Below are 27,691 nucleotides of genomic sequence, written 5' to 3' on the forward strand. Positions count from 1 at the left end.
AGCTGTTTTTAACCAAGTCTTCCCTCTTCCCGTAGAGAACAGATTGCTTGACCCTAACCAGTCCAGTTGCAAGGGGCCCCATTCCACCAAGATGGCTCTGGTCACTGTTGCTGACATTGCAATGCCTGGTTAGGCCTCCCATCATGTTGTCTGTTCTCATCCTTCTTGATCTTTCTTTAGCCTTTGACAAAGTTAACCACCAGATTTTCTTTGCCAGGCAACCACATTGGTATCTCAAGGATCAGTGCTGGGTAATCTCCTCTTCTCCTTGTACAACAACTCACTAGGCCCTGTCATCCAGACCCATTGATTCACATATCACTGCTGTGCCAGTGATACTTAGATGTACCTAATTCTCTCTCCAGGGAACAACTTTGCCTTTTGCTGGATTTTTCGCATGTTTCACTGATATCTCAATTTGGATGAAGAAGCATCATCTCCAGCTCATCCCATCTAAGATGGAGCTGCTCATTACCCCAGTCAATCTGTGTGTTCAACACCATATCTCTATAAACCTCAGCTTATTATCATTGACTTATACCTAGTCAAGACATGACCTTGGGGTTATAATTGCAACTGTCTCTTTCATACAGATTCAATCTGGATAATATCCTTAAGATCAGGCAGTACATGATGGAGTATGCAGCACAACTTCAGGAGAGGTTCAGACATTGGTCATGTTTTTTTTAAACTAGTGCATCTGTTCACTGACAGATGTAACTGCATGGGCTACCAAGATGCAACTATTGAAGGATTTGACCTTAATGCATACTGCAGCCAGGAGCCAGTGGAGTGACCAAAAAGAATCAAGCAGACCATCATCATGACCAAGTAGTTTTTAAATCTTTCAAGTAAGTTAATCTTTTATGTAATTAATTACTTTAGTAAGTTAAAGTTGCTAGCTGATTTTGCTGCTACTGAGTCAGTACACTTAGATACCTAACAAAACTACCACCAAAGAGAACAGCAAGCAAATGTTTCTGCAGACGATAATTTTTGCTTTAATTTCACACTTTCCTTCTCTCCATCAGGGTGGAGTGGTGGCTCTGAGGCTAGGGATTTGCACTGGCTTGCTTTGAACTGGTTGCCGGTTCGAATCCCATAAATGTCAAAGGTGATTCTACTTCGTTGGGCCCTTGAGCAGGGCCCTTAACCTGCAATTGCTCCATCCTGGGTATGACGTTAATCTGCATCCAGGCCTGCATGTAGGCCCTCCAACCTGCAGGGAAAAACCTGGGGGTGGTGGGCAGAATTGGCGCTCCAGCCACCATAAAAAAGCGTCATACCGTTCCACTCCATTCAAACTAGTGTGGTGTTGAGGTGTCACCTATTGCATGGCTGTACTTGGGTCCTAATCTGGGATCCTGAGGTGGTGGGTGCTGCAATGCGCTATATCAGCGTGTGCTCGTAACCTCTCTCTCTTCTCTGCACCTGTTTGCTTGCTGTAGTAGCCCTTCTATATATTTCTATATATCTCTCTTACATTCATTACCTCTTTATTGTCAGTCTTTTTCCAGTACACCTTATCTCACTCATCTTGCCTCTCTTCTGAGCTAACTTTGATTTCAGTTTTTATAGGCCACACCAGGACAAAGCAGTTATTTCACTCTGTGCTGGAGGTGACACTTGCATCAGTTTGACTGATGCCTGTTGATAAGCAATCTCTGTGGCAAAGGATTTATTATGGATCACTGCCTGAAATCTACATTCAAATACAACACTTTGGATTTTAGTGTTTTTCACCTAAATTTCCCAAATTAACTTTATAAAATGCAACACAGAATTACACCTACATGAGATTGTCAGACTCAAATGGTCCACTGTTAAATTTTGGTACTTTGACCACCACTTCTCTAGACACTGCCAGATTTTATGTCCCAGTGCTGTCTGACCAATACCTTGTACAGTCACTTAATACTAGTATAATCTTTTTGGATACTATCCAAATGTTTCATCTTATTTTTAATATATACATTAAAATTTCAACAGGTTAACTTTTGCACTCACAACTTGAAGACTCTATATAATTGGGACTATACAAAATAATGTACATAAATACGTACAAGTATGAGCAAATATACAGTAAGTAGAAGTCTGTTTATTAGCTGTATTCTATCAAAACACATATTCACTTCCTGAAATTACTTTTACTTTTTGAATGAATTGCAGTGCAACAAAAGAAACACACAACATTGTAGGCCTCTGACCAGTTATGTTTATTTAACAAATGAGGAAGCAGCAAAAGAATGCAAAAAATATTGTAAACCGTGGTTTTCTGGGAATTGAGTAGTATGGCAAGAGGCTTTCTGATTGAGAAAGCAACAATTCCTGAAACTGAAAATGCTTAAATAATCTAAATAAAGAGGTGCCATGATGTAAAAAGGGTAGATATATTTTCCCAAAGTGTACAAATTGCATATAAATAATGAGCGACTGAGATTTTAAATAACAAAATAAACATGAACGTTGGAGCATTAGTATTGCTAAAAGCTCTTGTCAGTGTTTTGCAGCTGTAATTTGTGATCCCTACAGAATCATGTCCCATTTTCCACACATCATTTCCTGCCGCCTAAGACAGCGTTATGATAATTACAGCTACGTTAACCTTTTTGAACTCGAACCTATTCGTTTCTAAATGAGTTGTACAAAGCTTGTCTGTTTTCACATAACTCAAGGCTAGTGGAATGAACTGCATTGCCAGTTTGGGTAGAATCACAGAAAGGAGCAGTCACAGTGAAAGCTGTGAAACACACAGACCCTTTGAAGTGTTATATTAGTTTGAGAGGAGAGCCTCCCTTCATCCTATTGATAGGTTCAAGCTTATAGTAAACTTTGTCTGTTCAAGACCATATTGTGGGGGTCAATTCCAGGTTTAGTAATGTTTCCATGAAGTATGTAAATCCTTAAAGCTTTTGTCATATTTTCACACCATTTTTTCTTGTCAAAACATGAAAAGAAGTAATAGTAAACAGAAAGAAAAAGGAAAGTACCAATTATTTTGTATTTGTCTTCCTAACTACATTTATGTCATGCCTCATCTTTGTATATCATTTCTGATCACTGAAATTTTGTGTTTTTCTGTGTGACTATAGTCTTGACAGGGGCGGTCTCATGTTTATACCATGTGGTTGCTCCCAAATAACACGCGATATCATCATGACACCGCTATTTAAGATGGCCATAGGTTAGTCTTGGCAATCAAGTTTTGAGATTTGTGCAAAAGAGCTTGCCACACATTTAGATATTGTAATTGCCACACAAGATGGATGGACATCCCAACTAGGAAAGGGGAAGGTTCCTTACCCAGACAGGAAGCCCCAAGTGGATGGGGAGGCATCCCAACATAGAGAGAGAAAAAGCTGCCGTACCCGAACAAGACTCCCCAGGTGGATGGACTAACATCCCAGACAAAGGAGAGGAAGATTACTTACTGGACGGGAAGCCCCAGGCAGATGGACTGGGGTCCTGGCCGAATATATCTGGAGTACCTTCCCTGGCCAGGATAAAAAGAAAGGGCACTGAAGGACTTTCGTTGGGGGCTGTTTATTTCCTCAGGATGTTAGATGAAAGTGGCCCTGGCTATCAGTGTCTGGTCAAAAACCAGTAGGGCATGCTGGGAATTGTAGTCCGGTAACACAGCTCTACTGGGGTCTGTGTGTGCTGCAAGAGGGCGCTGCAGGGAGTTATACTCTCTGTTATTGGGAATTCCTGTATGACTCCAAAGTGCTTCCAACCGGCAGGCACCAGAAGTACTCCTGGGTCCTCAATTAAAGGGACCACACTGTCTTGTGAGTTGGAGCTGGGAGGCAGGAAGGCAACACTCGACTGGATGAGAGCAGTGAGGAAGAGGGATGAGAGGAGCAGAAAGAGAAGAAACAACTGGTTTTGTGCTTGTGTTTATAAGGTCTGAAATAAAACACCCTTTATTTTAACCAGGGACTGTTTTGTGTGTTCATGTTTGGGGTTTGGGGTTCACGAGTGTCCCACAGCCTTCACAATTTTAATTAAATAATTTTTGCACAGGTAGAACTTGGAATGATTTTTTACATTTTTTTCTAATTAACATTTTGTTCTTTATTAATTTTGGTTTACTGATTTTTAATCTCTGACCAGTGGTTGTTTATGACCACGTTTCTCCTCTACTCTCCTAGTCCGTTACTCTTTCAGTTTTTCCAGCTCTGACAGAACAAGAATGCAGTTTAAAACTAACATTCACAGGGTCTCTCTATCTGAAGCTTACTAATAATGCACTAAATAATGTAAACTACTTTATGTCATTTGTGCTTAACTTTGAGGGAAAAAAAAGTGTATTTAAAATGTGTTGTGGCCTTAAACTGCCCCATGGAGAATTAACAAATACAACATTACACTGAACAGTTTTGAATGTTTAATGTACTCCAATTTAAAAATCCCTGTAACAGGTCTTAGATTTATTAGAGCTATGGATTGAAACAAAATTACATTCTTATTGTAGTAAATGTTAAACAACTTTACACAATTCATAATTATTTTAATGTTTCATCACGTTTGGTATATTATTATATAAGCTTAAAATCAACCAGTTTTTTGTGGGGATAAAAGAGTCTTTTAGAATATTCTTCTTTGCCATAATATCAATAAGAAGGGGCAATGTATCTTAAACTCGCGACATTCCAAAATATCTTGAATGAAAAGTGTTTAAGTTCCTTAAATTGAATGCTTGCCATATCTTGAAATGGAGTTGCTTGGAGAGATCTCAAATGCTATTTTATGATATACTTACTGTATGTAACTTAGTTCAGTGATATCTGAAAGCGATTCTGAGATCTCTCTAAATGTTAATTTGCCTTTCCATGCACAGGTAGCCACATGTAACAGTCATATCTTGTGTACAATCCACAATTCATTTTCAACCAATCTCCCAGTAAAGAGGTTTAGATGCAGTAACAACACATAACATTCTAATCCCATTTAATCCAATTCAGGGTGACTAGGAATAGATGTAGTATATGCTTGTTGAATTATTTTGTTTTGTTAAATTTCAAAAATTCTTCAAGCCTGTGATGATTGTGAAGGGTATGATGGTTGAATGATTATGGAATACTAATAGTGTGGAAGAATAATTTTAGGGTAACAGCATTCATCTTAAAGAAATAGCATAAAGAGTTGATAAATGTGGGAAACCAAATAAAGGTCAAGTGAACAACAAAATGTAGACTGAAATATAAGAATTGGTTTAGGAAAAATACTGAGAATGTACCAGAAGAAGGGTTGATGTATTACTAATGGTAGACAACGGATAACTAATGGAGTCACGGTCACGGCTCCAAAACGATCCAGCTCAACTAACGGAGCTACAAAAACGAGACCGCATGGATAAAATCATTAAACGCGGGCGCCTACAATGCGCGTCTGAAACCGCGGAAGCAAAACTGTCTCGGCTCCAAAACCAAACAGCTCGACTAACGGAGCTACAAACAGGAGCCCGCATGGACAAATACAATGAACACAGACGCCTACAACGCGCATCTGAAACTGCGGAAGCAAAGCAGGCACGGGTTCAAAACGAAAGACCACAACTGACGGAGATACACAAACAAGCCCGCCTGGATAGAATCAACGAACGCGGGCGCCTACAATGCGTGTCTGAAATGCCGCAAGCAAAGCAGGCACGGCTCCATGACGGACATACAGAAACGAGCCCGCCTGAATACAATTAATGAACGCAGGCGCCTACAACGCGCCTCTCAAACAGCAGAGGCAACAGATAAACGGCAAAGAAAGGAACGACAAACAGCCGCTAAACAATTCTGCCAATTAGCTGACAATGCATTCTGTAATGAGTGCACTATTAATGAACATTCATTAGGATTAATGAATATCATTTGCTGTCATTGTCATTTACTTAACTTCCCTGAAGAAACAACTGGCAATACAACTAATGAGTTTACACGTTGTTGTCAAAAGGGTCAGGTTAGACTGCCTCCTTTAGATGACTTTCCTGAATATCTACGGAAGCTTCTAACTAACAATGGACCCGAAAGTAAAAACTTTATGGACTGCATTGGATCCTACAATAGTTCATTTGCTTTTGCATCTACCGGGGTGAATATCAGGCCAACAGCTGGCAATGGCCCATACTGCTTTCGCGTATGTGGACAAATATTACATCGGATTGGAACAGTGTACCCTGGACCAAATCATGAACGCAAATATGCACAAATCTACGTGTTAGATCCAGATGTCGCAATCTATCAACGAATGACCCTTCCTGAAAACAAGCAATACACAGAGCTGATCATGAGAAACGTTGCTGAAGTCATAAACAGTCACCCATTAGCTAAGGCTACACAAGTACATACAGGATCAAATTCTAACAATACTGTTTTGATTCCTAGAGTTGACCTTACAAGTTCTGACCTGGAATTACCTTTTACACTTTAACGACGCCAATTTCCCATTAAACCTGCATTTGCCATGACAATCAACAAATCCCAAGGACAAACCATGGACAGAGTTGGCATATACCTCTCTGAGCCTGTACTTGGACATGGACAACTTTATGTAGCCTTCTCAAGAGTTCAGCGTTCATCTGACATTAAAGTTAAAGTTGTTGATACTCCATACCAAGGAAAACTCATTCAAGGACAACACACCATCTTTACTACAAATGTTGTGTGTAAAGAAATATTCCAATATATCTTTCTAATGTGCCATGCTATGGGTTCTTTACTTCCTTTGTTTGTCATCTACACCTTTACACTCCAATATATCTCATACATACATCAATGTATTTCGGGTTACCCAACACCAGGGGTTGGCGAGCGAAGCCCCCTAGTATCTATCTAAAATGTACTGAAGGATGACTAAGAGATGACTAAGAAATCAGCAGATGTCCTATAAACTAGAAAGGACAATTGTTATATGCACAGAAATTTCAAGGGTGGTGGCGCAACTCAAAGGTATAAGAAGAAACAGAATATAATATAACATACTTTTATTTTATATAAATCATTTGGGTGTAAACCAATGAACCAACCAGAGTAAAATGCATGCATTGATTGACACTGAATGTAAATTTAACAGTTTATAAAATAAACCTCTATTCTTTGTTTCTCTGACCATTCTGATCATGCTGACCAGGCTGTAACGGACTGCTTTTGAAGAATGCTCCCTCCAAGGCATTTTGCCAAGGAGTAATTAAAAGATACAATGAACAGCTTTTCTCCTGCATGATTACTGATTTGTCATGTTAGAGAATGTTTCTTTCTTTAATAACATGTTAAATTTCAACCACAATAGTTGATTTACAAATGTAAATCCATTTCATTGTGGTATGGAGCCTATCCCGGAAGTATCGGGTACAAGACTGAAACTGGTTCAGGATCCATGAGGCAACAATACTAACCATCGTGTCACCAAAGCTTATCCTGATAGAATTGGGAGGAAAAAAAGACACCAACAAAAAACAAGATTGCAATCCACTGCCAAAAGCCACACAACACATGTTTAGGGTTACCTGTCAACCTAACGTGGAGGATACCCACACAGGCAGGGTGGCAGCATGCAGACTCCACACAGACATTAGGCAGGGATTTGTACTCCGAGCTGTGAGGCATCATGGCTAACCACTGCACCATTGTGCCACTTCAAGTACTGTTTTATGAAGATAAAGAATAGAAAAAAATGCTTTTCCTACATAATATTGTTAAATTCTTAATGTGGACTTTTGCATTTTGGTAATTTTTTTTATTGTATTGCAAAAGTCAAAAACTGTAAAATTTGTGTTTGTCACATCTACTGTTAAGACAATTTGTCTCACTGTCAGTCAATTTGTCCTTTATACTGCAGAGCATGTTTAGATTTAAAGGTACTCTTTTTCTCCTTTCAATTTGTTACTTTTGGCAATGGTAGAATAGTCAGACATTTTACCACCTGCCATCATCCTCATACTTATCTGTGAGCCTTTGTCCTCTCTCTAGGTTTCTACTCATCTGAAGCTAAATTTCTCTTGTGTCTCGACTTGCACATTCCCAACATAAAGCAGCAGCCACCTGAACTCATTCTAAATTACAGCCTACTGCTTCTTTCCAAAAACTGTCTTTTATCACTGTACTTATTTTCTCAACACTTCCCTTTAACCATGTCACCCTTTCTTGCTTTTTTTGAACACATGTATAAACTAAAGAAAAAAAAAACATTTAAGTTAAACCTTTAACAATCCCAGTTTGCTGCTTTGCCTTACTGTAATGCCACTCGGCAAATGGTTTCAATCGTTGTCAACTTGTGAGCAATATGCGAGCTAACATTTGTGCAAAATTTACTCTTAACAAGCTGCCATCTGTGGCTCCCCGTCTACCTTTAAGAACTTATTTTAAAGTAAATACAAGCATCAGCCCTTCTTATTCCCCTAATTTAAAGTAGTTCTAGTCAGTCTCCTTTCCCTTAGACTGAAAAATTCAATTTCTTCAATCTCTCCATAAATCACATACTCTTCAGTCTTAAATTAAGTTCAGTAGCTCTTCTGTGAACTTTACTGTTATGTCTAATACTGTTATGTCTTTCTTCTTTAGCCTAACCTGTTAGGCCATTTCTGGGTCCATTTTATATTATATTTTTAAGGTCAGGAAAAAGACATGGCAGTCACTATGGGACGAACCACTCAGTTTCTTTTCATAAACAGATGTCAACAATAATGAGTCCATTAGATTTTATACCCTATTTTCCCAGACCTAATCCACCCACTGTATAATTACAGTTAACATTTTATTACATGAAAAATCACACGTCTCATCTCTTCCTATTTTTGTCTATGATTCAGTGAACTTTTTCTTTTTAAATTGTCTTAACTTATGACATCTTGTAGCAAAAAAATAAATAAATCATAGTTTATGTAAGCCTTCATGTTAAATATTTCATACCTGCAATGTCCATTTTAGAGTCATAAGGAGCCAAAAGCTATTAGGAAAGGGTTGAAATGCTACTCAATCATTACACCAACACTCACCAATGTCCAAACTTGAGCTACAAGCGTATCTGTGATGTTTCCTCTATTGTCTTAGATGCTGGAATTGAAAACTAACTGCCCAAGTCTTCACCACTACGTCCAGTGCAGCTCTAGCTTTTTTGCTGCCCAATGCAAAGGTGGAAATGTCACACCCAACTAGAGACTTGAAGGCAACATCTGTACATAATAATGCAGATTTCTGGGCCCTTTGAGGTTTCATGTGAGTTGCACACAGATGTCAGATTGAGGAGCTAGGGGGATTTTCACACAAGTCGTATATGGATGTCAGCTTGAAGGGCGAGTCATTCACCACAGATCAACTTTACACACCCACTCCCAACACCAAAAGCAATGTCCATTATACTTGACAAATTGCTGCTCACCCCCCAAAAACCTTTACACCCTAGACGACCACTTATATCACCTACAGTATATAGCAGTCCGACCCTCACTAAATCATTGTGCAACTCTGAGCAAGTCACTCATCCAAAAGTAAAAAATACATGCAAACTGTACTTCTGTACTTGTTAAGTATCTTGGCATGGTATTCACACTAGACAGGTGTAAAGTAAAATAATGTCTATCTGTTTTCAATCTTTGTACTTCAGGATGAAAAGGTTTCCAAAAGAAACTCACATAAATGTGCACAGAATAATCAAACTTGACAAAGGCAGCAACAGTCTGGAACCCTTCATGCAAAACAATAATATAAATTAAAGTACAGTACACAAAGTTATCCATGTGTCATAACATTTAACAAGTAAACAAACCATAAAAATGTGTACCTCTACCCATGCACTTTTTGAAATAACTTTAGTCACCGCTGTGGGGAATCAAATTGTTTAATTGTGTTAAATTCAGCGCATTTTTATAATGCATAGTTCTATTTGTCAGTTAAGTATGCAAAATGAAAACAAAGCTGGACGCTAAACGCCATGACATATGGAAAGTAAGGTATATACAGTGCACTGGAGTATATATCAGCTTTTTTATATATATATATATATATATGTTACTAAAAAGTTTAAGGTGTCCAAAAGTCTAATCCCATATCCCAGCTGTTGTAGATCAGCTGGCAGCCACTTTATAATGCATTGTGGTGCTGGCACATTAAATGCCATACACCTCTGACACCTCAGCCCATTATTGTGAACAACACATCCAAGCCCAGATAACTGCTGCTTAGTTTCTACAAACATGGATAAATTTAAAATCAAGTTTTTATTAACTTTATGTTTACCATCCACCTGCGGTGGGCTGGCGCCCTGCCCTGGGTTTGTTTCCTGCCTTCCGCCCTGTGTTGGCTGGGATTGGCTCCAGCAGACCCCTGTGACCCTGTAGTTAGGATATAGCAGGTTGGATAATGAATGAATGTATGGATGTTTACCATCCACACTAAAACAGTGTTTTTGGCTACTGAAAACAAGACTTTTCTTCAAAACCTTTGCAAAGTGCATAAATTTGAAATGCCAGGTTTTGTATAGCAGAGTGGAAGTAAGGAAGAGTGTATGTTGGAATTGCCGATGCATGATTGTCAGGTGATCACTTATTGATTAATTTCTTTTGTGTCAATGCCCTTTGTGAACTCGTCTTTACTACCGAAAATTGGCTTTTCGTAACTTGTTGACCTCAGGTGACTTGTACTGCACCTTAAAGCACTTCAGTATTTTTCTGTATTTATTTTGCCAGGAAATGCAGTTTGTATTTTCAATGACGGGCGGCACGGTGGCACAGTGATAGCACTGCTGCCTTGCAGTTAGGAGACCTGGGTTCACTTCCCGGATCCTCCCTGTGTGGAGTTCGCATGTTCTCCCCATGTCTGCGTGGGTTTCCTCCGGGCACTCCGGTTTCCTCCCACAGTCCAAAGACATGCAGGTTAGGTGGATTGGCGATTCTAAATTGTCCCTAGTGTGTGCTTGGTGTGTGGGTGTGTTTGTATGTGTCCCGCGGTTGGTTGGCACCCTGCCCGGGATTGGTTCCTGCCTTGTGCCCTGGGATTGGCTCCGGTAGACCCCCGTGACCCTGTGTTTGGATTCAGTGGGTTGGAAAATGGATGGATTTTCAATGACTTTTGCTATGCTAACTTACAGTATACTCATTTGTAACCAGTATAATGCAGTATATATATATATATATATATATATATATATATATATATATATATATATATATATATATATATATATAGTGAGGTTTCTGAGACCCTGATAACCCCACTTCAGGTACCACACGTGATGTGTGGGTCACTTGCACAAGAGGGTAGGAGGCAAGTCCTGGTTTCTGGAAAAAAAAAGCGGCTTTATTGTTGTCAAGACAGGAATATGATCAAAGCATTTATCCAAACGGGAGCTCTCAGTTCAACACACACACAAACACTGCCCAAGCTCCCTTCTTCTGATGAAAAGAACACATTAGTCTTCCTTGGAGAGAAGACTGAAAGTCAGCAAACAGCCAGGTAAGTAGCCGATTTTAAATGTTCCCCACATCAACCAGCAGGTGACAGATGCATTATGTGGGAAGCCTGTGAACTTGCTATTACGCCAGCAGAGAACAACCAGTCCTTGACTGTATTAACTGAGTGTCGACACAGAGTTCAGTGGGGGGGTTGTCAGGGTCTTAAAAATGTCACACTATGCAGAATAATTTAACAATATTTCTAAAAGGAGAATGTATCATACCTTTTGTCATATCCTGCTTTTAAACAAATGTGGTATACTAAGGTATACTGCTACTGGTTTTGGTAAAAATAGCAGACCCCTTTGTCATCACTCATGTTAAGTCCCTCAGGCTCACTTGATATTTCTTGCAGCACATCTCTATCTAACCAGCTTTGCTAAATTATTACTTGTGTTTTAGGTACAGTGTTGTTTATTGTGACTTACGTTTTTTTAATTTCTTGCAATTACAGTAATGGGCACAAGAGACTATGCTGGACCTGGGCAGGCAATATTGTTGAACAGTGTAGCTTTTAGCTGAGTTGAATCAAAACCTAGCACCATTGTGTTAAGCAAAGAATATTCAGTTTTGGTGAAATATTAAGCAATAGTTAAATAAATCAGAAGAAAAGGGAACATTGAACCAACAAATAGCTTAAAGTAATTTTATTCACAATGGTATTTCAAAGGAAAAAAAAACACGCACATACACAAAAGGACTTCCAAGATCCAGTTAGTCCAAAAATGTGCCTTCTTGAATGATATTTCCCCTCTACACTGGCATCTTTTTGTTTATAGAATTATCTTCAACATCCATTAAGTCACTTACATTTAAAGGAAAATACTTTTTAAACTTATGTTTCTATTTTTTTTGTGTGTGAATTGAAACTTTAGGGAAGTGTAGTGGAGGTGTGGTAGATAGTTCTTCTCCCTCACAACCCCAGAGGACTGGATTCAGAGCTTGTAGAGTTTGCACATTCTGACTCCCAGTAAACCTTTGTTTCAAGTTTTCCTCTGAAATCTTAAAGATGGCACTGTGGAACTATACACTCTGTCTGCAAAGAACTGCTGCCCAATACATGCATAATATTAGACTGCATAGTCAATTTTCAACAAATCTCATTCAACTGACCTGTATTCAGTTTGCACTGTAAAGAAAAGACACGCTTGGACTCATTGGCTTGTTTTCAAATGTTTGGCTGCTTGGTTCTTGGCATACTGTATTTATTCCTTCAAATGGTAATTTGTTTATTACTTACTATCCAGTAGTTTAAGTGTTCTAACTAAATGACAACAGTTAAATGTACATTTTTGTTTAATTCTAGAGCAGTAGCAAAAATAAAGACAACTTGCAAAAACATGAGATGTGGGTATCTTGCTGTTCCTTATATGAAATGGTTAAGTATTAAAGAATAAAGGGGACACCGTTATAATTTAATTCCGGATTGTCTGCCTTTAACATAATTTAACTTATTAATACGTTTAAGGTATGTAAGTGAGACATTGATAACTTTACAGTTGATTTTATATTTTTTTCAGATTTAACATTTGAACACGTCTTTGACTTGAACAGTATTGATCGATCAGGTTGCTCTCTACATTATAGTCACAGTGTGCATGAAATGGTATCTCAGTGGGCAGCTTTTAAATGGAAGGTCACGTACTTTTAAAATTCAAGCCACAGGTGGTGCTAACTTTAATCAAAGATAGAGAAAAAAAGATGACACGAATCACTGTTTTCTGATGTCCATGTAGTACACATAGATGTAACATTTAACACAAATTATCATTTTGCTGTGATTGTTTTAAGGTTAAGAAATATGGCTTTTGTAAGGAGTTTGTCAAATAAAGAAATATCATTTGGTCTCTAATTTTGAACCTACATTTTGCCCAAAAGCCAATAGCTGTTTAAAATTTTGCTATATAAGTGTTCAAAAGTGTGTCTTGTGAACCCCCTCTTTTTATAGAAATATGCAAATGTGATATAGTTCATGGTTTATATTATATGTACATTGGCATATATAGCCCTTGACACAAGTGCTAAATTTAATTCTTAAAATCACTAGTTTTCTTAGATAATTAACATTGTTCTAAGATGCTTTAAAGCTATTCTTAAAGTATGCTCTAAAATGTTTGTTTATTTTTTATTTTCATATCACTGATTCTCACACATTTCTACACCCACTTAATTTATTCTCATAAGTAGAATATTCAGTTTGTCTCAAGCTGCCTAGCCTCTGTATGTCTTTCATACTTTTCACTTTACTTTGAAACTGCTATTGTATCTGCCTATACAAATACATCATATTTGTTAATATTTTGAAATTCAGTAATCCCAGACTTGAAGTTTTAAATTATTGCATCTGTCTACTTGTTTTAAAATAAAGAAGAAGCAAGTTCTTTAAAAAAAACAAAAAGCTGACCCTTCTGCAAATAGGTTTTGCGTGGAAAATCTAGAGTTGTTAATTGTATTGTGTTGTTATTAATAAATGTCATCTCTTTTTTGCAAATAGATGCAAATAGATTTGTTTATACCACCCCCAAAATTCTGATTTTAAACATTTTCTTTGGTTGTATTTACATGTTAATTATGACTAACTGCAATTTGAGCATACTGATATTTGTAACAATTAATTATTTTATAGCTGACAAAATAAAGGTATGCATAACATGAATAATTATGCAAATACATTTTGCTTTCTGAATATAAAGATTAATTGACAAAAATGGTTACATTTTATGGAAATACCACAAGAGGGCAGCACAAACTAGTATAATGCAAATGATAAATACTGTATATATGTACAATACTTACAAAATGCAGGCAGGCAATTATTTTGATGTGAAGCAAGAACTTCCTAAAACAAACGCAGCATTCTGAACAAGGCTTGAGATCATCCTTCAATTGTAATAAAATATGTTTCCTGTTAATTTTCAATCCCTACTGATTAGAAAGCAATATTCTCAATTGAAAGTGTAAGTGCTGAAATCCTCCAGTAAAAATATAATAAAGTTTTTTTTGAAGGAATAAACAAAATATCCCTTTTTTTCTGCAATATGTTTCCTAATTAGAAATCTTCTCCGACAAGGTGTTTTTTTCTTTCTTTCCCACAAGAGAAAAGTAATTTGCATTTGCTTTGATCTATTCTAATTAATCTGTGATGATTACATCCAAATTATTTTGTGTTCGAGACCTCGGTATGCCTAAGATCCAAAAGGTGGACCCTCTGAGAGTTGTTTGGTCTAGTACTTTATTACCCATGTGAGTATTAAAACACATATGTGAAATTGTGCTAGAAAGTGGCAGCAAAATATTAATCCTAAACTTGTACATGCTCAGAGACAAAGCATTGCAACATCCGACAGTGGATCAACGTACAAAATTGATCCAAAAAGAACAAAATTCCGAGTCCTATAAGAAAATGGCACCTTTCTTCTAGAGCTCTATCACACCCAGGTATTGCACTCACTAGGATCTTATTACATATGTAAATGAGCACTAAGCGCCTAATGATTATTCATGCAATTGAGATTTCCTTTCCTGTGATCCTAATTACCATTTAAATGAGCTTATTAGTGATTTCACCTGGTATGTACTAATGCCTGCAATGTGCAGCTGAAAACACAGGAAAACCCTGCCAAGTATATTTTGCCTGCATTAGTATTGTGTAATGGATCTATTTTCTGCCCTTATACACTCCCACAATCTTTCCTTCTTTTCTCTAAGTCATCCTTTTTTCGGGTAATGGATTTTACATGTGCTGCAGCATAACAAACAAACCTGCACATGCTCACAGCCTAATCTCAGAAAATTTGAAAGCATCTGGCTACTGACAGCACAGTTTAGTCACTTTTCCACTGCAATTCACTCGTCATGGTGAACACTGTTACAAGACTGTTAGGAGATACTTCAAAACATTTTTGTTTTCTGAACAATAAGCACTGAACAAACAGCCATGTGTTTTAATATTCTTAAGCTATGTTCAAACTGCAGCTAAAGGTGACTCAGTTCTAATTTTTGGCTCATATCCAATTTTTTGTTTGACAGTGCAAATCAAACCTGAGATACTGTGTGTACAGAAATTCACCTTATGAGTGCCCTACATAAATAAAAAGCAAATTCAGAGAGATGATCAATGAAACAGACCACCTTAAACACAAACGACATGCTACTTAACACAGTTTTCAGTGTGGGACTTCTGTGAATTCATCAGCTCATGGTGATAACAAAAAGACATAGAAACTGGAACATCATAGCTGTTGCTCAGAGTGCAATAATCTGTGCCATATCTAAACTTAGAAACCCATGGATACTAAAGAGAAGACAGGATGCAAGGGAACAAGATGTGGAGATTTCAGAAGCAAAACAGTAGTTTGAAAATTTTAGAATATTTATCAATTTGATTACCTACAGTATAGCAATTGGTTATGAACAATTGTCCACAAATGTTCACCTCCTTGCTTTTATTCCATTGGTACACTGTGTCAGTACTGTAATCCATCTTGAGTTTTAACTCAGACTTATGATGCAGGTCATGTTTACAGAAAAGAAAATACTAGTCGGGAAGAATACATTTCTAGACAATTCCAGTTTACCCTCAAGTCACGTACGTCTTTCTTGGGTTGAGCATCACATACAAAATGTGATCTGAAAAATTCTGATTCCTTGTGTTTTTTGTTTTGCTGATCACACTTGTCTAAAAAAGGTTGGATCTGCGTAACAAGTGAAAAAATTGGAAGTTGATAAGAAAGATAAATTGTCAGAAAAGAGTTTCTTTTACCATATTCACACTTTTCCAAGACACTAAATTTGCCCTCAACTTAAGAACAGTTTTTTGCGCTTCTACTGTAATTTATTTCAGGATTGCCTACTTTTGTCATTTACACAATCTACTAACTAAGGAGGGCGGCATGGTGGTGCAGTGGGTAGCGCTGCTGCCTTGCAGTTAGGAGACCCGGGTTTGCTTCCTGGGTCCACCTTATGTGGAGTTTGCATGTTCTCCCCGTGTCTGCATGGGTTTCCTCCCACAGTCCAAAGACATGCAGGTTATGTGCATTGGCGACTCTAAATTGTGCTTGGTGTGTGTGCGTACCCTGCGGTGGGCTGGCGCCCTGCCTGGGGTTTGTTTCCTGCCTTGCGCCCTGTGTTGGCTGGGATTGGCTCCGGTGGACCCCCGTGGCCTTGTGGTTGGGATATACCGGGTTAGGATAATGGATGGACTAACTAAGGAGTATTTTGGGTGTTTTCCCCTTACAATAAGAGTATTTTATGTGGAGTTTTTGCAACTAAGAACAAGCAGTAATCATTTACTCATAACACACCATATTTATATAGAGGCCAGGATTAGGGTGATTTCATGGAGCCAGACATGACTCTGAGAATGAGAATACATGTGTGGAAACTACACACTAAAAGAGCCAAAGGTGCTCTTTCCAAAGACCTGTCCCATATTCCTCCAATTCGTGTTCAGTACACATTTGTGGTACAACTGAAAACATAAGCAAAGCAACATCTTGCTTGCTAGCAAAATGTATTGAATTTATTAAGGCAACCTTAATGATGCCCTTGCAAAATGGAAGTCTTAAAAATAATGTTCAATTTAGTATTAAGGTGTATACTGTATATATTCTGGTATGGCATAATTGGAATTTAAATAAGATGGTAATTTTAACTTAGTTTAGTCACGAATTTAGATGTGCAGACAGAACTTGGATGCAGCTTCATCTGTGGTTCTGCTGGTATCAGAATAGTTAGACACATTTACTCTTTCCATTGTAGTGACTTTAGAAATCAGTTTCTCCTGACTCACTTTAATGCAAATTCTTTTCACCTCTGTTAAACACGATGTGGCAGCACAATTTAGCTCAAATGTTTGTTTGAAAGTTCTTCTTTTTGCTGACATAGCTGTCAATTCTTTGAACCATGCATTGTCTCCAGCTGTATTGTCGTATCTGTGGGCAACGGAGACCACTTTTACCACTATTTCAGTAAAATCTTTGAATGCCAAAATATAATCTGATTTCATGGATTTATTTTTTCCCTAGTAGCATATTATGTTTATTTTTAGTGTATGTAATGTATCCTCCTGACATACATCACTTGGATTAGAAACGTTAAACTCAGTTAAACGTCTAATTGCTCCCACCCTCATTTAAAGGAAATTCATTTACGGTTGTCAACAGACATTCAATGTAAATGCATCTGGAAACGGAAGAATAACTTAGGGTAACAGTATTTTGTACCTGAAGGCATTAATAAGGCACTTGCTGTGTATCAGGTTTTCTTTATCACTGCTAAATAGTCAGGTGACATCAGTTATCCAATGGGTCAATGGGTAATGTCAATGAACTTTACGAAAAAACTAAAAAATCTGCGATATATATTTAAATATGCTTACATATAAAATCCGCGATGGAGTGAAGCCGCGAAAGGCGAAGCGCGATATAGCGAGGGATTACTGTATTCTTAATGGAAATTTCCATCCTTTCAGCTATTGTTTAACCTGCTTTTTAGTTCAGATGATTATCTCAGTAGCATGGCAGGTTCAAGATGATAAACAACCCTTTATTGGGCACCAGTCCATCCAAGATACATTCACACTGAGCCAGTTTAGTAGATACCAGTTAACCTAAGAGAAATTTCTTTAGGATTTATCAGAAAAATCCTAGGAAGATCAGAACATGCAAACACCACAATAGCAGTAAATGTGCCACACTATTCCTCCAGGACCCTAAAACTCTACAGTGGGAGTACTAGCTAAATTGTAAATTACACTGCAATTTATGAAAATGTGTATAGAAAACTCAGTTATGCAGATCAGCAGATGGCACAATATAAATGAACTGCATTTTCAATATGTGTGCTTTTGGAGATAAAAATTACAACATGTCCATCTGATTTCATGCTATGCTGTCTTCTTAAAAAAAGAGAATAAGAATTAAATAAAACAAAATTATATAATTAGCTCCTACCTAGAATATTTTCATTGACTTGTGGATTCCTGGAGATTGCTAAAAGAATGTGATACATGCTTGTCATTAATTGTATAATACAGAATAATGAAAGACTGTTCTAAAATGAAGAATTAACAGCATACTTCATGCTAAAACGATGCTTGAGTGCATAGACATGTTAAATAGTTTGCTAAAGATGAAGTATGTGTACATTTGAAAACTGTGATGCAAAATTAGTGTGCTTGACAATGTCCTCCACCATGAGTGAAACAATATAAATGTCATGTTCCTTCAAATAATGTGGTAAGGTTCTCAATCAGTGGTCCTATAGATCTCCATGCCCCTGTACTGGATAAAATGGGTTCAAGGATGGAGATTCCATCTTCTAAAAGTATTGCTACTGTCCCAAATCAACGAAAATACTAGTCAATTTCTAGTGTTGTTGCAATTTACCTTCCTTCTGCTGTGTACACTGTTTTTAAGCTTTTGGTTGGCACATCAACAAATGTACAATTACATCTTCAGAAGAAGAACAACAGGTAATTATTACTAAACAGATCACTGGATGTTTATATCAACACTAGCTGTATAAGTCCGTGCTGTAAAAAGCCCAGGCTCCTAGGAACTATTGAAATCATCAGAAAAAAAAAATTGAAATGCAGAGTTAGCAGTTTCATTTTGTGGACGTGCTAGCCCCCCTTGTCTATCACTAGCTAAGTGAGTTTCTCTCTCATTTGTCTTTCTTCGGCAGTTTCACTTTGGCAACAGAGTCACTTTCTTTCAGCTTCAAGCTGGAGCCTTGTACTTCTTTCTTCTTCCTATTCAATAATTTGGGGCCGCCTTGCTGGTTCTTTGAGTTTCATGCTGTAGCCTTGCACTTCAGGGCCAGACAGACAGACACACACACTTCCACACATTGACGTTTATATATAAGATACTAGCAGGAGTACCCCGCGTTGCCCGGGAATCTATAACTGGTGAATTTCCCAAATGAAAGAAACAGAACATAGAAATCGAAAAAACATTTTTCTGATTGACATTTTATTGTAATAGGTAATATAAGTGGTCATTTTAGAGGCTTTGGATACAGTATATTTTTTGTGTTGTTGTGGGGTTCCGAAAATGAACAAATTGTGAGGATTGCCCACTGTAGAACATGTTACATAGAGTTGTCCGTGTGAAAAGCATGGATTTTCCAAATTGATGCCTTTAACTTGGAGTGATTGCCCTTCAGCCTTAGTAATTCACATAGCAAAATTCAAATGAATAGGAAATTGTAGGCTTTTGAAATCAAAGGGTAAAGCATTCTGAATCATCGGAATTCTTCGTATGAAAACATGTTGATGTCTTGCGCAGGTTTGAGACGGCCTTCAAATAGTCTTTTTTGAACAGGAAATTGTAGACGTTTGAAATCAAAGGGTAAATCATTCAGGATCAGCGCAATTCTTGGTATGAAAACATCTTGATGTCTTGCGCAATGTTTGAGACTGCCTTGAAATAGACTTTTTTGTGGCATCGGAAGTGGACTTTCTAATGCTATGTGTTTTTTTTGGTGGCATGGGTATATTAGTGAAAAGCAGGACAATTATAATGTGTCACATGGTATTATGTACGGAATAGCACCTGAGTGAGATGAATGTACGTTATTTACAATACGCCGGAAAGCGAACAAATAGTACCAGTCAGTCAAAAAGACCAAGACTGAAATCTTACTGTGAGTCGGAAAGCGAGCAAATAGCACCACAAATACGCAAAGCCAGTCACGCTTTCTGGGTCGTTCATGTTTTACATCCATACGGCAGTTCCCCTTCACGCGATGAAAGCAGTCGGCTTTCTCATACTTGGACACTTCCGCAATGTCTTGGCAATTTAAAGAAACATTGATAAAGAAGGATGCACAGAGACCAAACGTGCCATCTGTTGCAACGTGCAGCCATCTTGTCGATGATAAGTACGGGGACTTTTTGAAAACGTTGTGTCGGTCAAAAGGTGTCCTGCGCTTGACCAAGGACATTTTTCCCAACCAAACATACCCCATGACCTCCTCCTGGTCACAAAGCAGCCCCATGCCCAGTTTGGTGGCGATCGGACACCCGGTGCAGATTTGTATGGCAGACAAACAAACATACATAGACTCTGCTTTATACTGTATATTAGAAGATAGGCTGAAAGTGGATTTCTATAGAATAGTCAGGGACTATGACACTCTGGAAGAATTAGGCCTATAATGTGCTTGTTAGTGACATTATTTGAGTAAAGACCAGCTTAAACTCCCCAATACCCTTCATGAAATATGTGATGCTAGCAGGGAGTATACCTATCTTGTATTTGACCCAGGATACAGGATGTCTTTCCTCTTAGTTTACATTAATTTAATGAAAGGCATCATCCTATGTAAAAACTTTCAATATCACTTCAAATTGAGTCCACCTTTGAATCATGAAACAATGACATAAGGAGCATGACCAATGATCAGCTCTAATACAGATACTTCCAATTTATCCCTTGGCATTAACACTCTAAATAGGTACCTATTTGGGGTCTCTAAAGGATGGGATTTACCCTTTTAAAATCCAAGTGTATCACACAGGCATATATAATGAGCATGTGTGAAACTTACCAGCTACATACTAGATCAGGTAAAACATTTAAAGCTTATACAGTAAAGCCTTGTTTCAAACACTGTAGCTTCAAGTTTAACCAATTAAGTCTTTTAAAGGTCACTATGACAAGCCAGGACAATGTCGGGCTCATTAATTAAAAAGACTGTATGACATAAAACTGGAGACTGTTTGTGTTCTCTTCATTGTACATCAGCAGTAAAATGGTCCAGCATTCAGCCAGGGGAAATCATATGGCTGTGTGTAACAATAGTTTTTAAAGATGATCAACTTAAAATGTAGACATATCTCTGCATAAATCAGAAGAAAAAGAATTGATTGCCCTCCTGCATTTGCGCTTTTTCAGAAAAATCTAAATTTAATTCTCCGACAAGACAAAAAATATTCTTGTAGAACCACAACTCAGATTCTTGCTGTTAGAAGCATCGACTTATTGGCATCCTGCCATAGGCCAAGCAACTGAAGGTGAAAGCTACAATAACAACAATTTAAAATTGTCATTACGTTTCAGAAAAGGAGAGAACAATGAATTTCCCCAACACTTTGTGTCTACCAAGACCATTTTGAAAATGTTTGACCAGAAATGTTTTAAAGGTGAGATGGTAGAAACATCTGTTCATTGATAATTATTTCCTGGGCTCCACTCCTGCCATGATCATTATGTATGGAGTCTCTCATTTCTGTCAACTACAAATATGAAAAACGTTGTAATATATACATGGTGACATATGAAGTGATAGATAAAGGAATAGATGGATGTATGGATGGATGGATGGATGGATGGATGGATGGATGGATGGATGGATGGATGGACAGATGGTTTTATGTCTCAAATTACAACACTCCTAAGTCTGCCACATTTGATAAAAAAGATTTCATAGGCAAACCAATTTATTTTTTAATGTCTAACAACTGGACCATCATGTTACAACACATTCACTCCATGCAGACTAAGTAGCCCTATGGACAACGAGAAAACTAATTCAATAAAAATTCAGTGATTACCACAATTAATGAAAAATCAGTTTAAGAGAGCAAAATGAATCAATCTCAGCAGCAACTCTAACAAGAGTAAGCTATACCTAAATGATGAGTATTCACCTTTGATTTAAATGCTGGGCTTGAGAAGGATATTCTAATAATCTAATATTGGCACTTAGATCATTCGAGACAGTACTCCCTTACCTAGATTTATTTGCTATCTGAATTCTAAGCAGATCATAATGTACACTCTGGGGGATAATGCACTGAAAAGCTGTTCAGGGTATTAGAGAGCTAAACCATTTAAAAATTCATATGTTTGAAGAAGTGTTTTAAAATCACCTCTAAATTTACTTGGAAGCCAGTGAAACAATTTAAGAAGTGACGTTACGTTTATTTTTCTTAGTTCAGGTTAGGATCCCTGCTGCCAGGTTTTAATTAACAGTAGCTTACAATGCAATGAAACAGCCTCTGGAAAAAATCTAATAATCTGCCCAGATAGTATTACAACAGTGAATTTTTAAAAAGGAATGGATAATAATAACAACATCTAGAACCAACTTATCCATAATGTTCACCCACAGCATTTACATTCAGACTAAGGTTCTGTTTCATTGTAAAGATACCGTAATGTTACATAGGTTGTTAAAAAAACAGAACATAATCAGAAGATAAAAACAGGTCTAATTTTCTAAAACTGCACTTCCAACCTTTGGACTCAATGCCACAACTTTCAGGTGGTGATGGGTCGTTTGAAAGTTCAGTATTCACAATATGATATTACAGACAGTAAATTTATTGTACAGGTTATGCTGTTTGTTCTGAAGCTAAGAAGTCTCATTTAAAATGCTATTAAATGTTAATGGGTCTGCTTTGACAGATGTGCGCAATTGTAAGGTATTACTAGGGCATGTCATTTATAACACTGATCCTTTGACCTACCAATGTGGTATATCTTCCTCTGCAGCTATTCTTTCTTTAAAAAAAAGTCTGTCTGTAGAGGAAAAAAAAGTAATGAATCACACTTTATTGACTTTTTTTCATATTATAGTTAACATAGGGTTAATGTCCTGGGCAAGTTTGAAACTGTATCTTTTAAAAAGTACCTTTAAAATGTCATCTTACTTGATATGCCTCAGGCTTGAATTTGTAGCCGATCAGGACTTGGATTAGTTTATTAGTTTGGTTGTTCTCTTGTTAATGTTTCAGTTAACTTGATTTTTTTTTCCACTCAATATATCTTTGATAGACTAAGCTCTTTTAGTCTTGGCCTCCCCTTGCAATGTATGGGGCAAGAATGCTGACCAGTGAAAGCTGAAAATCTAAGGCTGGCCTACACATAAATGAAATGTTTTTCTTTTTCCTATTCCTTTTATGCTGTAGACAGGTTGTTCTTGATCATTAATCACTTTTTTTTGGCCTGCTGGAGAGTATTGTAGCTGTCAGTAGTTAACTGGCATCTCATATAATGTAGCTGTACTGTTAAATTGGACGCTTATCTCTTTTTTTAGCTCGGCTCTGCAAGACAAGCAGTATTAATGTACAGATGAACAACAACATGCCAATAATAAAATATATACAAATAATACACCCATTGTCTATTAATAATTTTGTGTAAATGTTTAAATTATTACTGCTTGAAGAAACTTGATAAATTAAAATTGTGTGACAAATTTGGCAGTTCAGAGGTGGGGAAAAAAAATAAAAATAGAAATTACAATGATGAAAATGTAGGATGCCTATATTAAAAATAACCTTTGTTTTAAAGCCAGAAATTTTTCATCCAGAGTATGATTTGTACCAAATATAATTTGCAGATGGATGGTAGGAGTGTATTTTTTCAGTTTGTTTTGTTATTTTTTGCAATCATGCCAAAATAATGATGTATAATGAATAATTGTGTATGAAATAATCAAAAGTGACATTTTTGTTATATGGTATTTATTTTTTCCAGGTTCTAGACAACTTCATAACAACCTTTATATCAGTTAGGCCCACAAAAAGAAAGAAATATGAGTTCATTAAAAAATTGATTATGCTATTTCGATAGAGTAGAAGGGACCTTATTTTACAAGTAATGGGCACAACATTGGAGCCTGACAAGTTGAAACACTACTCTCTCACGATTATTACTATTACAAAAAATGAATGAGGGCATTGCCATCAAGAAGCAGTCTGTCCCAAAGGTGGTAGAATACATTTCCTGATTGGGTCCCCCAGTATCAGCAGTATTTAATTCAGCTTCATATGCCCAATTGAGCAGAAAAAGAACACAGTCTAAGCCATAAATGCTGTCCATTGAGCTTGAGAAAAATTTAAGAGATGCCTATTCAAACAGTCTTTCCCACCAACAACATGTTGAGAGGATGAAATTATCCTGTCAGCTTACTTTATTTTTATAATTGGTCCTCTAAGAAAAAGCTAAGCGGCAAAGATCAATTCATTACATCAGGTTTAGGCAAACATGAAGACTGGAATGGGTGAATGTTTTCTTTCTAACTAGGGTCTTCATTAATAGAACGTCTTGACTAATTAGCCTGCTTGCCTCCATCCTCAGTCTGCAATCTCAACATTAACTAGTGGTGGGATTCATTTCTCTGCAGAAATCAAATAAATACTTATCGCATTTCTTTTAGCATACAGAAACTAAACCATTCGTCACGTTTTGCAGATTTATTTTAGCTCCCACTCTTTCTTAACTATTTAAACCAAATGTCAGCTAATGATGAGCTACATATAAGATATTATCTAATTTTGCAGTCTTTACATCAGTATGCATTCAGTAAAGCTACTTTATAAGTGTTTATAAAAAAAAAACAAAACAGGAGTGGTCTTCTCTAGACTTTCTTGTATACTGATATGGGGATGGCTATTTAAAGTGTAAACCGTAAGACAATTATTATATTTTTTAATTATTTACATTAAAGAACCAACAACAACATATCAAATCAAATTAATAATATATTGAACAATTATTATATAAGTAAAGTTGAATAAATCGGACTAGGGCAGCTGAATGAATAAAAAAGTACCACTTCTGGTTAGCTCAAAAGTTGATAGAAATCTACATTTTGTACCTAATACTTGTATGCAAAATTTCATTGACCTAAGTGAAAGCATATTAAAGTTATCGTGTTTATATACTGTACACCCACAAACAGAAAGACAAACAGACATAGTTTCAAAAATGGTATTTTTGGACTCAGAGAAGTCTAAAGCATCGAGATTCATCAAAATCTCGAGATTGAATTTTTGGATGATTACAATACTTTCCCTATGATAAAGCAAATCGGACTCAGAGATGTCTAAAATGTCGAGATTCATCAAAAATCTTGAGGTCAAATTTTTGGACGATTATAATACCTTCCCTATACTTCATATATGATAAAGTAAAAATGCCAAAAACGTTCAGAATTATAGGTAGTAATCTGCTTTATTAGAACAAGAAAAGTTTAGGATTGCAAGGTATTAATCTACTTTGTCAAACAGAATGCTTTTTTGCTTTTCACAAAACAAGAAAAGAGTTTCTTCACCAGAATTTTTGAAGTGGCAGAAATTAATCAGGATCAGATCATTGAATTAATGCAATTGAATATTAGCAGCATCAAAATAATAATCTACAGTAGTTGGACTGAATGTAGCCTTCTATAGGACCAGCCTTGCTTTTTCCTGATTTATACATGCAGAATTAATTGCAAGATGCAAGATACCTTTATTATCACTGTACAATACAATGAAAAATCATTTGGAGCAAGCCTATAGGTGCCTTAGATAAACGTATATAAGAGTAGACAATATAAACATTAAACTATGAGAAGCATAGTTACTATTTCTAACAGTTTCAAATATACAGAGTTAAAGTAAAGGTAAAAATGTAAGCATTAATAGATAAATAATAAATGAAGTCACAGTGAAGATTATTGTCAATGTAATGGTCATGAGATCCACATGGGTCACGTATGAGACTGGAGACTGTTCAGTTCAGCCAGTGGTGGTTTCTGTTATAAGAAGGGGAAGTGATCACTGTGCATTTAATAGGTTGATTGTTTTGCGGTAGAAGCTGCTCTTTAGCCTGATAGTGTGGGCATGCAGGGCTCTGAAGCGCCTGCCAGAGGGCAGAGGAGTAACAATTCTATGGCTGGGGTGGGATGGATATTTACAAATGTTCTTTACTTTTCTGCTGCCGCGGGTAGTGAAGATATCTTCCAGTGATGGTAACTGAGTGGCAGTAATTCTCTGAGCTGTTTAGATGCTACGCTGGAGGGTCTTTACGTTCTTAGAGGTGCAGCCAGAGTACCACGCTGTAATGTAGTCCGTGATGACAGACTCTATGGTGCACCTATAGATGTTAACCAGCAGCTGCTGTGGGAGTTGTGCTTTATTCAGGATCCTAAGAAAGGGAAGCCTCTGAAGACCTTTGTTGGCCATTGCTGTCATGTTTGTTGTCCTGGGTGGACTCCCAAGAATCTGAAACTCTGGGCTGTCTCCACCCTTTCGCCGTTAGTGCTTATGGGATGGTGACCACTGTAGTTTAGTCTCCTGAAGTCCAGAATCAGTTCCTTCATTTTCTTAGAATTGAGTGCAAAGTTGTTGTTCTGGTTCCAACTCTCCAGATTCTCAACCTCTTTTCTATAGGCTGCTTCGTCATTACTGGAGATCAGGCCTATCACTGATGTGTTGTCTGCAAACTTTATTATGATATTAGCATCATGGGTAGGTTTGTCATCATTTGTGAAGAGGGAGGAAAGGAGAGGGCTCAGTATACGGCCAGCATTCAGTATTACTAATGAAGAGAAGTGCTTACCCATGCACACAGTTTGTGGTCTGTTAGTGGGAAATGGATTTTCTGGCAATAGATTTTTAACATAGAACCAATCGCACTGTAAATTCCATCAATTTCACTGCATTAATAGACACAACCGATGAAGCATTACATACCACTTATTGCATATACTTGATTTGAAGACATATTAAATCAGGTCAGTCAAGTAAGGTTGTACCTGACTGTTCCCATTCAACATTCCTCATAGAAAATTTCTGATTTTATTCCTACTTATATTGCTTTTAACTTTATACTGTTTTGTACTACTTTATGACCGACTTATTGAAAGGGGCCAGCTTCTATTTTTATACAAGTTGACTGGAGTGAAAAGGAAGTTATCAGCATATCTCTCTTTTCAACCCATAAAGCTGCTCCCCTTAGGCAAGCTACTTTTAGACTTTAAGTGGCCAGTGTTTTAGATTAACTCAGTTATTAGTGCATAACTCTGGTTTCGCTTATAGTACTGAATACTTACTGTACGCTAGACCAATTCATTGTATATGTGTCTTATGTTTTTCCACAGATTGGATTGTGGTGGATTAGTCTGGTGTACAGCCCACTTTTTATCCTATAGTAATTAAACTCAGTTGAGAACTGGTGACTGTGCAGACCAATGCAGTAACCTAAAGTTACACTTATTTATTGGACCCACAAAAATATGATTCTTATTGTAGGACATAAAACTAGAGATTAAGTGTATGTGTATGACAGGCAACAGTGTAATGTGGTATTCAGATTATGGTTCACATTGGTACCACACCAATGCAGTATATTGCTAACTAATCATCACACTCCTCCTAAGTTTGAAATTTTAACTCCTGAGAGCTTACATTCCACTTCTATTGCCTTATCCTCCTATCAGTAAAGATTAACAGAAAATCACATTTTTTCT

General features: G+C 37.1%; 1 protein-coding gene and 1 pseudogene across 1 annotated transcript in view; both read right to left on the reverse strand.

Moving 5' to 3' along the window:
• Positions 1-26,414, reverse strand: part of LOC127527407 (serine/threonine-protein phosphatase CPPED1-like) — a 34,047-nt pseudogene extending 7,633 nt beyond the window's left edge.
• Positions 1-27,691, reverse strand: part of dmd (dystrophin) — a 2,688,357-nt gene that overhangs the window by 2,570,268 nt on the left and 90,398 nt on the right. The window lies entirely within an intron of this gene.

Source organism: Erpetoichthys calabaricus, chromosome 4, assembly GCF_900747795.2.
Source record: "Erpetoichthys calabaricus chromosome 4, fErpCal1.3, whole genome shotgun sequence".
Lineage (NCBI taxonomy): Eukaryota > Metazoa > Chordata > Cladistia > Polypteriformes > Polypteridae > Erpetoichthys > Erpetoichthys calabaricus.